The sequence below is a fragment of the Lichenostomus cassidix genome, chromosome 9 (genome assembly GCF_008360975.1).
Source record: "Lichenostomus cassidix isolate B80296 chromosome 9, HeHo_3.0, whole genome shotgun sequence".
Taxonomy (NCBI): Eukaryota; Metazoa; Chordata; class Aves; order Passeriformes; family Meliphagidae; genus Lichenostomus; species Lichenostomus cassidix.
Window position 1 is genome coordinate 21,757,619 of NC_139490.1, and position 15,032 is coordinate 21,772,650.

Sequence of the window (15,032 nt, forward strand, 5' to 3'; positions counted from 1 at the left end):
CAGAAACTGCAGTCTGTTCGTTCCTATTGTTACATTTGAGCCAACATTGCAAAAAGCCCTTAAACCTCATGGAACCTCTCATCTTTTAAAAATTACCTTTGATACTGTACAGCCTCCTTAGTTTTCTTTTTCAGAGTGGCTGCAATGAGCACATTTGCAGGCAATAAATAGAGGTGGTTACCCCAAATATCACAGAATAGTTAACAGAGCTTTTTTGTTTGTTTCATCTGCAGTCACTGAGCTGAGCCATGTGCCTGTTGTGTACAGTGAGAGTAAGTCAGGGGTAAGAGAATGATGATCAAAGTGTTCCACAGCATTCTGAGTGAGAGCAGAGTGAGAGCAGAGAGGTATTTCTGTGGGTGCAGCAAGTACCAAGCTGTGATTTTACTGAAGCATCACTGCAGCTCCCACCTTGCAGCAGAGGAGCCATGCAGGTGCTGGGGGAGCACTCAGGTGAGTGACTGGGAGGGGAGCAGCTGTGAGCCAAGGGGGTTCAGCTGGGAGGGTAGCAGCCAGCAGAGACCCTCAGTCCCTGCAGCTGTGCTCAGGAGGCCTCCTGAGTGTGCTGCTCTCCTGCTGAGCTGCAGGAGGAACTTCCCAGCATCACTGCCTGTGGACAGGCAAGGTGCAGACACAGCTTGTCCTGCTGAAGGGAGCCCTGCTGCTCCTCTTGGAAAGTGCCAGTTGTGTCCTCCTTTACCTTCCCAAAAGCCAGGAGGGTGCTCTGCCACAAGAAGTCTGCACAGGTAAAATGCTTTCATTTTTAGGTGGTCTTCCTGCACTGCCTTTAAAATGGTTCTTCCTCTCCATGCTGGTAGCCTCCAGGAAAAGGAGAGGAGGGAGGAGGAGGGAGGATAGCTAGCTAACTAACTAGCAGGTGGAAAAAAGGCTTCTGCTGTTGCAGAAGGGGAAAGGAGCGGAATGGGTGCTTGAAGGAGGGTTAAAAGATGCAGAGAAATGACTGAGGGAATAATTTCCAGAGTTTTTGGGTGTTTTCTTGGTTACACTGATGACTACTCAGTTTCTTTATTCTTGAGCCCAAAATGTTCCTGGTATTTTACACTATGCAGCAGTGCCTCTGGGGAATGTGCTGCCTCAGGTTAGTTGGAAAGTGCCTTCCTTTGCATCCTGCTGTTAGCCTAACCATGAACACCTGGCTGCTCTGCTGCCCCAGGTGACAGCCTGCTCTTCCTGAATGGAAAAGCTGATCCTGACTGCACTGTATCAGAGGAGGTGGTGCTGAGATTTGTCAGAGGTTGTGTTTTGTTTCTCTGGCTAACAAACTCACCCAGAGCTACTTTAACTCTTTAAAAACCTCTTTCTTGCCACTGTCTAGAGACAAGGAAAAGCCAAGCAAGTCTGCTTTAACACTGTAATGCCAAAGGTTTTCCACATTGACCTTTGGGTTGTACAGGTCCCCTTTTTGCCTTGCTGAGGATCCATGTGTGGGTGACTGAATGCTGGACTTCTTCACTGTCACAGAGCAGAAAGGGACACGGGTCCTTGCACAGTTAAATGTGTATCTCGTGGTGACTTCGTGGTTCTATGGATATTGTAAAAGTGGGCAGATTTTAGGAGAGTCCCTTGCCTTGCAATTTGTAACACTTTATGAGCAGTACTTCAGTGGCACTTAGAGTAGGGATGTAAATAAATTTAAACACAGGTAAAATGAAATGGGTTTTCTGAAGTTGGAAATGTTTATAACTGGTTTGGGCACACCCCTCTTTGCTGCAAGGGGAAACCAAGGTACAGTCATACATAAAAGAATATATTGTGGGCTTAACAGTAAAGCAGTTTGAGTTTTCTTATAGTAGTTATTTCATAAACTTCAAATAAAGGGGGTGTAGTCAATGAAATACTCATTAAATCATGAGTGTTTAATAGATTACTGCTATGTATCCCTTAAAGCAATCAGAGGTTCAAGTGAGGAAAGCTTCTCTAGCAATGTCCTGTCTGCTTTAATTGATCTGGGAAGTAAGTGGCTTGGAAAAGAAACCATACATGTTTGTATTTTGCAAACATCTACAAGCCTGAAATAAGTACCTCTCTATTAGTGAGACCACACTGCAGCAGAAGTGGGAGCTTTTGTGTGTGATACTGTTTGTTGGGGTTCAGAAATTCTTTGTCCACCATGAATTTACTCACTTGGCTCTCTCTGGTGATGCTCTTCTCATAAGCTTTTTTACTCTTGAGTGCTTTCATGTCCCTGCCTTTTTCTTGCCCACTCCTGTTCCTGCTTCCCAGAAGGTTTGTCCCCAGAGATGGGTGTGCAGTATCTCAGCCAGCATTCCTGAGACCTCTGCACAGGGAGCTGCAGCACTGAGATGCTTTTTAATCAACATCCAGCCAAAGACACAAGGGAAAAGTTGAATATCTATCCTCTAGGAGCTGGGAATGGATGAGGGATAGCAGTGCTTTGCAAATGTTTAATGGACTAGGTGTTATTTATATATTTATTTTGTTCTTCCCCGCTAATGTATTCTATTATAGTCATGGAATCTAGATGTTTGTGCAATAAATTAGTAATAGTGATAAATAATCATTTAATTCAAGCAGCTTTAACATATTCTAGTTATTACTGAGTTCCATTTCGAAGTTCCTTATTGACTTAAACCAAATGTTGTACTCAGTTGTGCTGTAAATGGTAAAGAAATTCCATGTGGCCTGATCTAGTTAATACAGGCTGGATACCTGATCCTGAAATGAATATGTGGTAATCAGTCATCAGTTTTCTGGCACAGGCAGTGACAACACATATAAATCACACAGCCTCTGTGAGATGGGAAATAACTTTCCTGTAGAGCCCTTTCTTTGGGATTGGATTAATATTGCCAGGCATTGTTTTCTGAACACGAGCTCACAGCCAAACTGGGGAATGCTCAGATGTTCTGCATGCCACAGCAGCCCCCATCAGTGCTGGTTTCTACTGATCATATGTTCTTTCCTTTCCTTAATATCAAATATTTAGATGCTACATGAGAATTAATAAACTGAGGCCAATTAACCACAACTTCATGTAGGCTTTTAAATTTTACTGGGTTACTGAATAGCCATACCTTTTGTGTTAGTGGAAATACTAAAGCCATGCTGCTGCTTGAGTTAGCTAATGGAGGCTTTGCTCCCTGGCTGGAGAACCTGGGTGTTGGCAAACAGTGCCACTGGGAGAGGTGTAGGACCTTTGGGACTGAGGGATCTTGTTAGGGTTCTGCTCAAAATAAGTGCCAAGTGATGCAAAGAATTAATGGTGTTCTGTTTTGAGGGCAATCTGGCCTTCTGAAGCAGCTAAAATTACCAGCATTCTGCTGTTTTGGAGGTGAAGATGGAGATAGGGGTTCTGCTGGAGGAGAAATCTTTGGCTAGGAGCAGCCCAGCTGATGTTATCAAGGGACCCTTCAGCTGTTCCACATAGCTTTTCATGTGTTTATTCTGAATCCTGTTGTTTTCTTTCCACTAGGAGAGCTTGTCAAAGGAAAATGTAAAACGGGGCAGAGTGCTGGCTCCAGTCCTGGCCTTCATGGCCATGGCCTCACCTCCAGTTGTTCTGTGTTGCCCTTAGAGAAGGACATCCATAACCCTTTGGAAACAGTGTTTTGTCTGAGTGCATATTCAGGCTTTTTGTTATTTCTTGGCAGTGTCTTAGTAATTTGGAGGTCATTTTTCCTGCCTGTCTGCCTCTGTCCTGGTAGTGCTGTGTGCTGTGCCCTGCCACAGGCAGGGAGAGGCACAGGCATGGCTCCCTTCTCCAGTGAGGAGCAAAGCCAGGATCAGCTGTGCCAAGGCAGACACAGAGACAGGGATGTACCTCAGTGGACAAAACCTCCCCAGAGCCAAGCTGAGCTCTGTGCTGAGGGGTGGTTGTGGCACAGCAGTGTCCTCCAGCAGGGATGGCTGCTGGCCTGCTCTGCAGATGTGGACATGTTGTCTGACCCTTTAGATGTACATTTAAGGGCTTGCACAAGAAAATCAAACCATACACCCGCAGGGACAGTGTTGGGAGGAACAATTACAGCAATAAATAAAGATTTCTGCTTGCATGCCAACCCAACAGGCTTTACTGTCTCCTCATCAAGTGATCTGCCATTTGTTAGCAATTGCTTGTTAGGGGCTTTCTGCTCTAGGCCCATTCCTGCTTTTGTGTATATTTTACTCATCTTGACAGGGGAAAAGAACTCTATTAAGTAGAGGCACTTACAATTCACAGTGCCTGTGACATCTGTGGCAGGACTAGAATTACAAACCACATCAGCATATTTCTTTTTGTTTGTTTTCTCTCTGTTTGAGAATTTCATTAGCTGCCTCACATTTTTGGTTGTGGCTTGTTTTTCCCTCGCTCTCCTGTGGCTTCTTTGGCCATTTGTTTCGTCATCCTTCCTCATTCTTTGTAAATGTGTCCTGTGTTGGCCAAAACCCACAGGAACTGGCAATGAAAGGATGTGAGGCAGTTGTCTTCTTGGGTGGGAAGACATAATGGAAAGTGGTGTGTTCCTTACAGCAGCCCTTTATCATTCATTTTGTGTGTTAAAAGCACTTAGATGTGTTTCTCACCCCCAAAAATCTCTTTTCAAGTTGTCTCTGGTGTTTTCCCCTCAACCCTTCTTCTCCTACTGATGTTCTATTTCTTTCTTACTAGCCTTATGGGCTAGTAAGATGCCTTATGGGAATAACTTTGCCTGTAAGGTGTCTGATGCTTTCTGCACTTCCATACATCCTTCCATATCCTACTTTCAGTAATTAAGGCACAAGTTTGTGACTGAAATGATGCTGAAATGGTTGGAAAACTGGAAGGTGAGGGTTGGAGAGGATGAGCATAAGGGGATAAAGACAGGCAAGCTGGTAGTCCCCAGACTGTGCCACAGCTTTTAAGGGTAGGGTGGAGCCCAAAGCTCTCCTGGTGTTTTGTGCTGGCAGCAAAAAGACTTTCACTGAAACCCAGTGTGATGTGCTGGGGCTGTTAGGGTGGGAAATTAAGTAGCTGTAGAGAGATTGTTGACCTTCCTTCCCTTCATGCCTTTAAAGAGGAGTAATAAGATTCTTCCACTCTAAACCACATCCCAAAAATGTCTACCACCTTCTGGTGAGCAAGGCTGGGGTGTAAATGGGCTCTTCCTTAGGCATCCATTGCATTTGCTTCACTGTACACGAGAAGAGGGGTGACAGAAGGGCAGTACTTTATCCAGCCATTCTTGTAAAGAACCATTTCTCATGCATTAATCCTGGATTCCATGAAAGTAACACAATGCAAGTTTAGGTGTGGAAGAGTGGAGAAGAGCAGAAGGCAGGAGCTGTCCATAGCTGCTGTTCCAGACACTGCAGTGCTCATTACAAACAGGTACCAGAGCAGTGTCTGGCTCCAGCTGACTGGAATCATGCCAAAGAGGCTGATGCACAGGCTGCTGGCAGAGATGATGCTCTGTGATAAAATAAATGGAAAGGTCACCTTGATTAACTGCCCATCTCTCCTCTCCCTCACTCTGTCTGGATCTCTCTGCCACCTTGATAACCACAGCCATGTCTGACTCATCAGCCATGTCAGGTAGCTTCCATTTAAATGCTGAGCATGAGCCAAATTGTTCTTCCTATCATGTTTAAGCTCCTTCATATTGTTAAGTGGTGATGTGTAGTAAAAAAGAATTGCATGGAAATGTGCTTGAAACAGTGACCTAGATCAGTGTGCTTTTTTCATTTGTTTTAGAGCTCTGTTGCTTCCCCTCTTCATGGAGCTTTGCTCATTAAAAATAGCAACAAAAAGACCTTCCTTGTCTGGGGTTTTGATACATAATAAATGCTGCAGGTTTCATTCAAGGTGCTGTTTTGAAGCACTGTAGCATTTGTATCCTAGTTCATCAAATGTGTCCTGGTTGTGTCAGAAAAACAGGGAACACAGTGAGCTCCTGCCTCAGGACCCTGGAACGCTTACAACCCTGTAAGACAGCTCAGGGGAAAGGAGAATTGGTTTGCCTTGTCTCTGGGCTCTGGCATAATTGGGGATTTTAATGGTAAGGTGAGATTGGAGCTTCTCACTGTCAGCATTGGAAGGACGTGCAATCTTGTCTCATTACGAATCAATAAAAGCTGCCTCTTATCAGATTTACATTCAGTCCCCCCAGAAAGTGAATGTTATTAACTGCAAAAGATTTTCCTTAAAGTATTTTTGAAACTGGCCTATTTGGGCCTGTAAAGATACAGAATTCCTCCTTAACATTATTGTCATCCCATTAAAATCCCCAGTTACCCTATCATGCTTTCCTTATCTACAGAGCAGGCAATGAGCCACAATTTTGAGGGGATGATGATTTGATGACACTGATGGGGCAGACTGAACCCTCAAACTCCATTAGGGTGCATGAATCACAAGTTAATTAGTAATTTTTCCTAATATAGTGAAGTTCTATCTTTAATCCTACAGTTTCTGTCTCTTGTCAGATTTATTATTATCTCCAGATGGACTGTTCTTTCTCTTCCCTCAAAACTTTCTCATGTTATGAGGTGAGGTTTTCATAGGTGTACAAAATACTAGTTTCTTTTCTCTGAATAAAAACTTTCCATGGTTATACTTTATTTCACACAAGCAAAGATTTTTTAAAACTACAGCTTCAGGAGTTTCATAGGCAATTAGACCCAGCAAATTATGAGGTCTGATTGCCACTCTGGATAGAGGATATTAGAACCTGACTGAATCCCAGTTACTGACATAGAAGATAATTTTGAGCACCAAGAATTGCAAGTCTCCATCTCCCTGTCTCCAAAAAGCCTGACCCACCATAACAACCAAAACACTTTCTTGGTTTGCATCTCCAGACCTCTTAACAGTGCTAGGTTTGAGGAATGAGCACAAGTATGGTGTAAAAAGTCCATGTTGCTTCTCACTTTGCTGCTGGCTACAATTTGGCAGGAGATTGTCTCGTTTTGGGGTGGGGGGAGAGGTTGGATGGTTTGCTTTTGCTCTGCTGTTCAAGACTTAGCACAGCACACAGTGTTGAAGGGATTTCCAGTCCAGACTGACTCTGCTGGGAAAAGTTCATACAGAAGTCAGGTAAATAGGTGAATTTTCTGAAAGGTAGAGTGAGCCTCTCTTGTGGGAGATAAAGGGAGTCAGGGTTTAAGTAAGGATCAGACAGTTCCTGTTTTCAGAGGTGGCAGCTGAGTAGGAGCAATACACAGCAATAAGCAAGTGCTCGTGTGTTTGATGGAATCTATAATTATGGCTCATTGCCTGCTCTGTAGATCAGCTAAGCCATTATGTGGAATGGATTTGAGAGCATTTGCAGCAGCTCCATGTGAGGCTGTTCCTGCTGAAGGCTCACAAATGTAATTCAGGGCTTTTCCCTGGAAGGCTTGAGGAAGTATCAGTGCCTGTTGATACTTGAAAACACAGAGCCTTGTGTTCAGTCCTCGAAGCATTTTGCTCAGCTGTAAGTATACTTGAACAGGAAAAGAGAGATGAGAAATTACTCATGCTTCTCTGTTCAGAAGTGTGCTAGTGAGAAGGAAAATGATCTGCTCTGGCTGGAACTCCAAGGAGTAATATCCTTTCCAGGTCAGGGAATTTCCCACAGGAGGAGTTTGTAGATTGCTGCTCTGGTGCAGCCAGAAGAGAGCATTGTGGTAAACTGTGTTTTCTGAGGCCAGGGAGAGATGATGCACTTTGCTGGAGGACTTTGAATTTTTTTTTTCAGAAAACATGCACATGGTGTTGTGGAAGATCACAGCCAACTTTTATCTTGGGCTCCTCACGAAAAAAAGAAAAAAATCAGCCAAGAATGAGAATTGAAATGAAAATACTTTTGGGCTGTAATGAGTATTTCTTGGTTGTGAATTCAGGAGGGGCTTGGAACAGGTGTAAGAACCTTTCCCAGAGTGACATCTCATGGATAAAAACACCGTGGTGCTGACAGGGCTGCCAGAGGGAATCACACACAGTTAGCTGCTGGATGTGCATGCATGGCTGCCTTGCTGCCCTGCAGCCCCAGAGGCAGAAAAACAACTCTGCTCTGAAAAGAGCGGGAGGAGGAAGAAGGAAAAGAGGATTTCAAAGTAGCTGGAGTAACTGACCTGTCTGGGAGGCTGCCTGCCCATCCTGGAGCTGCTGAGTTACTCTGACACTTCTCCTGAAGTGCACACAGCCACAGGAACCTGTAGGGAGGGGAGAGAGAGCAGCTCAGAACTGGAGAGGAGATCCTAAACCCATCTACTGAGGCTGTCTGGAAAGCTTTGTCAGTGTAGTCTGATGCTGATGTACAGAGCAGAGCAGCTGGCATGAATCCTGAGTAAAGCCTTTGGATTTCATGGTCTGCAAAGGGAGACACAGCTCAGCTTTGGGTCAGGGACAGAAAGGGTCTCAGACACTGCACAGAGCAGGGCAGAATTAGGGAAAATGGTTTTCCCCAGTGCTCTGTTGGGAAAGATCCTGTCTCTGTACACCATGTGAGCACTGACAGGTCTCACAGACTGGCTTTTGGGAAGCTCTTCACACCCATTCATGTAATTCTGAGTTCTGCTCTCCTAACTAGTCTGAGACAAGTGTTTATGTTCCCTAGGAATTAGGGTCCTGATGCAAAAGCTGTTTACATTTGCAGGAATGATTTCACTCTGTGCAAATCTCTCCACCTCTCCACACCTCTGGATGGAGCAGGAAAGTTCACAAACATTCCTTCCTAGGCTGGCAGGAGCAGCTGTTGGAGCACCACCCCAGGCAGGGGATGCAGATCTCCAGGATGTTCCATATTCCAGGCTATGTTTGAAAACTTGGCTCTTGCATTCACTTTTTGTGCCACTGGAGCCAAATGCCATATTGAGATTATAGCACTTGCAAGAAATTTGCCCACCTTTGATGGGTGGGAAGAGGCTGGAATTAGCAAATCCTCTCTCTTAGCTGCAGTCTGGGGTTTTCTCTGGTGCCCATGACTTCCCTCAGGTCTGATGCCCACAGGAGCCTGACCAGGCATGTGGCTCTGGGCTTCCTGCACCATATTTAGAGGCAAGAGAGGTGCCAGTGTTACACAGACAAGCTAGAACTGCAGCCACTTTTCAGGGAATTTACTGTGCATCTTTCTTTCTGGATATTCTCTACTGGTTTTGGATATGAATGCAAGCAAAGCCACTGCTTTGGCATGGAAACAGCCTAGAGGAGCAGGATTCAATTTCTATTTTTGAAGGCTAATAATTCTGATTTTTCAAGATTGTTGTGTGCCACCATACAACATGCTTTAACTATAGAAGGAACAGGCTTGTGCTGAGTAACTTTGTGAGTGTTGGAGTCTGAAGAATTCTCACACAGGGTGTCAGGATAAGCAGAGCAGGGTGTTGTGATGTCAGCACAGCTGCTGATGTGCTGCTGCTGAGTGGCTGAGCTGCAGCACAGCTCCTGGCAGGATTGGATTTATAATTTGCACCAGTGTGGGTGAGGTTGTCACTTTCAATGTGACTGGTTTGGATTAAAAAACATAAAAGCAAGATCACTGCTGAGAGTTGCAGGGATCACAGGGGTGCAGTGATTCTGTGACTAACCCAGCTGGGCTCACATCAGGCTGCACTTCGTCGTGCTGTTTGCCCAGGGAGTGACTGCAGGAGCTGCAACCCCTGCAGGTGAGAGAGGTTTGTGTGGATCTTCCTCACCTGCCTCTGCCTAAACAGAGGGATTCAAACCTCCCAGCCAGACAGGCTGTGCCTGAAGTGGTTTGTGTGAACATCTTTCTGTTGGAGTGTAGGAAAAATGTTTCAGGCAGACCAGCGAGGTGTCCCTGTGCCTGCAGGGTGAGCTAAGCTGGGCTTTCTCTGCTGTGTTCCATTTCACTCCATTTCCTGCACACAGCCCTGCCTGTGGGCTGCTGTAAGAACATTTATGCACAGGCTTTACACATAAAGTTGTATATCCAAATCTCAGAGAGCACTGGTGAGTCAGAGTGAGGATTTGTGATCACTGCTCAAGAGTTGAGCTCTGAGATGAAGTCTCCTCCTGTGGCCTCTGCACTGGGACAGGCCTCCAGTAATACCTGGTGACAGGGGGTTGATGGTATCTTCACTAGGGGAAAAGAGACTAATCTAGGACAAAAGTGATTTTTCCACTTGTTTCCTGATGAGCTGTGAAGTTGTGCTTCAGCCAAGTGGTGTGAAATTATTACCTTGAAAGTGGTGATTAGACAGAGCTCTGGTTTTGCTCCAGGCTCTGTGATAACAGAGAAAATGGACACTTGTTCTGGATCTGCTCTGAGGAAATGCTGGAAAGCTGGTGCCTGGTGATGTAGCACTCATCTCCTTGCAGATAAATAACATTTATCTCAGTCACCAATGGTTTTTCTATTGACCTTAAAGCAGGGTCAGGACCCTGGATCTCTGTTAAGCTACTTTGCTTTGCATTTAAACTGTCCAAAGAAATATTGCTTCTGCACACTGATGCAGCTGTGTCATAATTGTGAACTTTCAAATTTGTTGGCAATCTTGAGCTTGATGTTGCCATTTGCTCCTTTCCTCGTTAATTAACTCCCAGCTCAGTGACAGCTTAGGAGTCTTTCTGCATTTTCTATCAGAGAGTTGATGCAGTTCTGCATTGTGATCACACCTATCATACTTTGCTGTGTCATATTCAAATGTGTTTAAATAATAGGTGGGAACTGCTAAGTAAATACTTAGAATGGGAATATAATTGCATGACACCAGAGGAATACATATAAAGGGAGTTTTTCCAGACTGCTTATTTACAGCTTCAATTGAAGTATGAGTTGTTAATTCAGTGCCTTGGTTCAGGCATCAAAAAAAGTTCATTTGTATTCTCAACAACAACTACAGGATTGCTTCATTTAATTCCTTGCTTTTACTTTAAAGGTTTGCTCCTACATTGCATCTAATTTTATGTAATTTTCAGCAGCTGTGAAAAATGAGCTTAGTCCCATCTCACCACTCCATCTCTGCCCTTCCACTAGATAGGCTTTTTTGTTTGCTTTTCTTTTGTTTTTGTTTTGTGTTGGGGTTTTGTTTTTGTTTTTGTTTTTTTTCTTTAATTCCTGTGCTCCCACTGTTATTCTTTTTTTTCAGCTTTTTTTTTCTCTTTTTTTTTTCTTTTTTTTTTTCCCCCCCATAGTGATGATGTGGCCTTAGAATCAGCATGTTTGCAAAATCAGACTGGCACTCACTAGCATAACTCTGGGCTGTGTTCTGAGGTGGTTCTTCTCCCCCCAGGCTTCACAGTGAAGCTGGATGGTGTTGTGTGGAACAGGCTTTGAATGAATGGCCCTTCTTGCATTCCACAGAGCCTCTTTTGATACTGCTGTCGTTTTACAGGTTTGAACTAGTCTGTGTGTTCAGGTCTTAGCCACCATTCAGAAAAAGCCCCTTCAGAAAAGGTATAATAAATTCAAGATGCTTGCAGGGCCATAGTGACAAACAAAATTCAGTTGGTGTGACTGTGGATATATTATTTATTGCTGTGCATTATTAATGACCTTGTAACACACCAGTGACAGCAAATCAGAGCCAAAAGGGAATAAAAAAGGACATAAATAGTTGAAATAAATAATGTATCTGCTTTCAGGTCATGAGTCCATCATTGCAGCAATAGTGGGTTTCTTTGGTTCGTTTTTCTGTCTTTGTAGTTCAGTACTGCTTGTTTTTATTTGATCACTTTGCCTTCTGCCACTAGATTAGTTAGAGAAGGCTGTGTGCTGCTTTTATAATTAGATGATGAATTAATTCTTTCCCTTCCTTCTGGCTGTGTTTTGGATTTTGATTATCAGAGTAGCCTGGCTACTGATTTCAGTAAGCCTTCAGTTATTTCCCTGTGGTTCTCCTGTGACACAAAACCTGGGAACATGCAGAGCCTTTTTTCTGGAGTGAGTCTGACACCTCCTAACTCTTGCTGGAGAAAGCCTAGGAGAGAGTTTGAGAAACCTCTCCCCTTCTTCATGGGCACACCTGGGTGAGCACAGCCTGGGGAAGCCATCTGGGTCTTGGGAAGACACTTTGAGTTGTAGATTCCTGCTGTGCTCCAGGCATGTGACTCCTTGTCCCTCCCTCCCCATCTGGGGAAGCTGTGGATCCAAACAGATGGAAGTTAGGGTCTGAGTTGGAATTTGATGGTCGTGCTGCAATTACATGAAAAGGTTGTATCTCAGATTCATCTCCATTCTGTGCTCAAACATGAAGAAAGTAAGAGAACAAAAGGAAATAAAACAAGTATTTATTTAAAGTCCTGATTTTCTATGGCTGCTGCAGGGTAGTGACTGGGGGGTTTTGTTGTCTAAAGCAATTCATTTCTTGTTCCAAGCCTGTGCCATTGCTGGCAGCAGATGAATTTCTCAGAGTGTCTGTGGTCCCTGCATGGTCAGTGCTTTGGGTGAAGCTCTGAGCAGCTTCTCCCTTGTTCCTGCTGCACAGACATGAAAGCTTTACAGCCTTCAGTGAATGAATGAATGAGCAAACAAGATGGACAGCATTTAGGTGGTTGCCAGGTTGGGTCCCTGTAGTAAGAGCTTTTTAATATCTCATTCCTTGATAGCTTCATCCCTAAAATTCCTGGCCTTTGCTGAAGAGCTTTTAAAATCAACTTCCAGATGTTAAAATATTCCATTTATGCTTGATGGGGCTGACTGTCTTCAGATCACATTTCTGCTTTTAGAATTCAGTTCTTGCTTTGATCAGCAGCCCAGAGTGATCAGGTACATTTATTATTCCACAGATATGAGCTGGCAAGAGGTTTTTCATGCATCAGCTCTGGTGGAGAGAAAACAGGCACAGCAGGAGCTGTGACAATGAGGAAGAGGATTGCATCTTGTTCCCCAGTGGGTTTGTCCAAAAGAAGTAAGCAGAAAGGCCTGGAAACTCGAGCAAAAGTGTGGAAACTCAGTGCTTCAGAGTGTAGACAGAGCAGATCTTTAGCTCTCCTGTGCCATTCGGGTGATAACCTGGATTTTTGGGACTCAATCACTGCCTGCTCTCCATTGCTCTGCAAACACAGGAAAAAGGAGGACACACATTCACAACTCACTGTGTATCCAGTGCTCACCCTTTACAGAAACTAAATTTATTGGTTACATCAGTGAAAAAACAGTCTTGAAAGTACATATTTGATTTTAAATCTTAGATTCGTTTTTAGGTGTTAATGTTATGTAGGCAAAAGTGTTTCTCTGAGTGGGATGTGAGACAAGAGCTTCTCTTGAAAAGAGGATCAGCCTGTAGGAAGGTCAGTCTTCTGCCCTTCCATCTGAGTCCTTTCTGCCATAAAAGGAGGAGGTAGGAAGATGATCTTGCACTATGCAGGTGTTTCTAAATTACCTTCTACAAGATTTTCTGCCCACTCTTGTCAAAGAGCTTGTGATGGTTATGATTGGATACAAGGCAGTGGACCAAATAAACCTCAACACAGAGCAAAGGTCTCTGTATTGACTCGTGATTTGCACTGGAAAGTTGGTGGTAACTGAAATAATAGTTTCACTTTATTTTATGATTAATAAACAGTGAAAAATCCCTCAATCAATCAACAAAGCAGCAAAACAAAGAAAGACCCAACCACAATAGATCCAGAATTTGATCTGTTTGGCTGCACCTTTTCCTGGAAGCACTTAGACCTTTTCAAGGTAACTATATTTGAACTTCTTTGAAAGCCTTACAACATAATAGCAGCAAGTCTGGTGAGTGATCAGCACTACACCAAGCTGGCACTCATTGCTTGTGTTAACATGAGTGCAGCAGCCAGGCACGTTTGTTTGCTTTTTTTTTTTTTTTTCCCCATGGAGCACCACAGTAGACCACATGGGAAAAATGTCTTTCCCACCTTAAAAATTGCTGGAAATGGCAGGAAGGGGTCAGCAGGCGCTTGTGGATTTTTTTAGCAGTGCAAGTGCTCCATCTACAGATCAGAACATTTAACTGAGATCATTGTGCAGCACACTCTGAGTCCTTTTCTTTAGTTATCTTAATTAAAGTACCACGCAGCTAAAACCTCCCTTAGTGAGCCCAGTGTGGTTCTGAGTAACCAGCTGCCAGCAGCAAATAGTGTCACCTACTGTAGGGTCACCCTTTATTTTAAAGAACCTGGCTGGTTTACTCAATGAGAAAGGGATGGTGGCAGAGAGGAAAAGAAAAAAGCTGTAAAAGTTAAAGTCAGATGTTGATGTGAGGGGAATAGTGTGACATTGCTGTGTGTGAGCTGAGGGAGGATCTGCATCCCTGTCAGCGTGGTGAGCTCTGAACAGCTTCCCAGCAGTAGGATGGGAGAGTGAAAACCCAACTCATTTCATGTGGTTTGGATGTATTTGGGAATGCCATTCTGCAAAAGTGGCTGTGGTATGGAGGTGATGGCCTTGGTGACTCAGGTGACACCTTTCAAACCAGCAGTCAGTGGTGCTGGGACAGATAACTGCAAGATTCAGGAGGGCCAAAGCAGCCTCTCTTACTTATTTTTGAGGCTTTTTTTGAAAGCCCCCAGAGGAATGGTGTGTGAAAACAGAGCAATATATTCTTACAGAGATCTGAACAGACCAGCAGCAGTGAGGAGTTTTCCTGTCCAAGGCTCCCAGAGTGGCTCCATCCAGACTCAGAGCCACATTCCCATGGCAGGAGCATAATTCAGCCAGCACAGCCACAGATAAGGCCTTATTTCCCCAAGAGAGAAAAACACAATCTTGAACACATCTTAAATACAGTTCAACTTAAGGCCAAGTAGCAGAACATTTGGAAAAGTGCTCCTAACTCATTAAGCTGTGGTGTTCGGTGAAGATGGCAAAATTGTTCTAGTAAAAAGCAGGATTCTTAATAGGTATGTGTGTGCTGTATGTAAAAATCTTGAAAATATCACTTATGCTGGGATATCTTCATCAGTCTGGTGCAAGAGATGTTGAGCAGTTGGTGTTTTAAGATTTCTCTAGAGGGACAACTCAATAGCAGGTATTTAGAGAGTCTGAAAAGATGGCTGGAGAGGTCACTGACCCAGTGGGGCTGGTTTTGATAAACTATGGAAGATAAGGCACGTGTTCCACAGAAGCTCAGCAAACTTGTCCAAACATCCATTTGAAACCAGAGGGGAAGCTCCTGGGAGATCA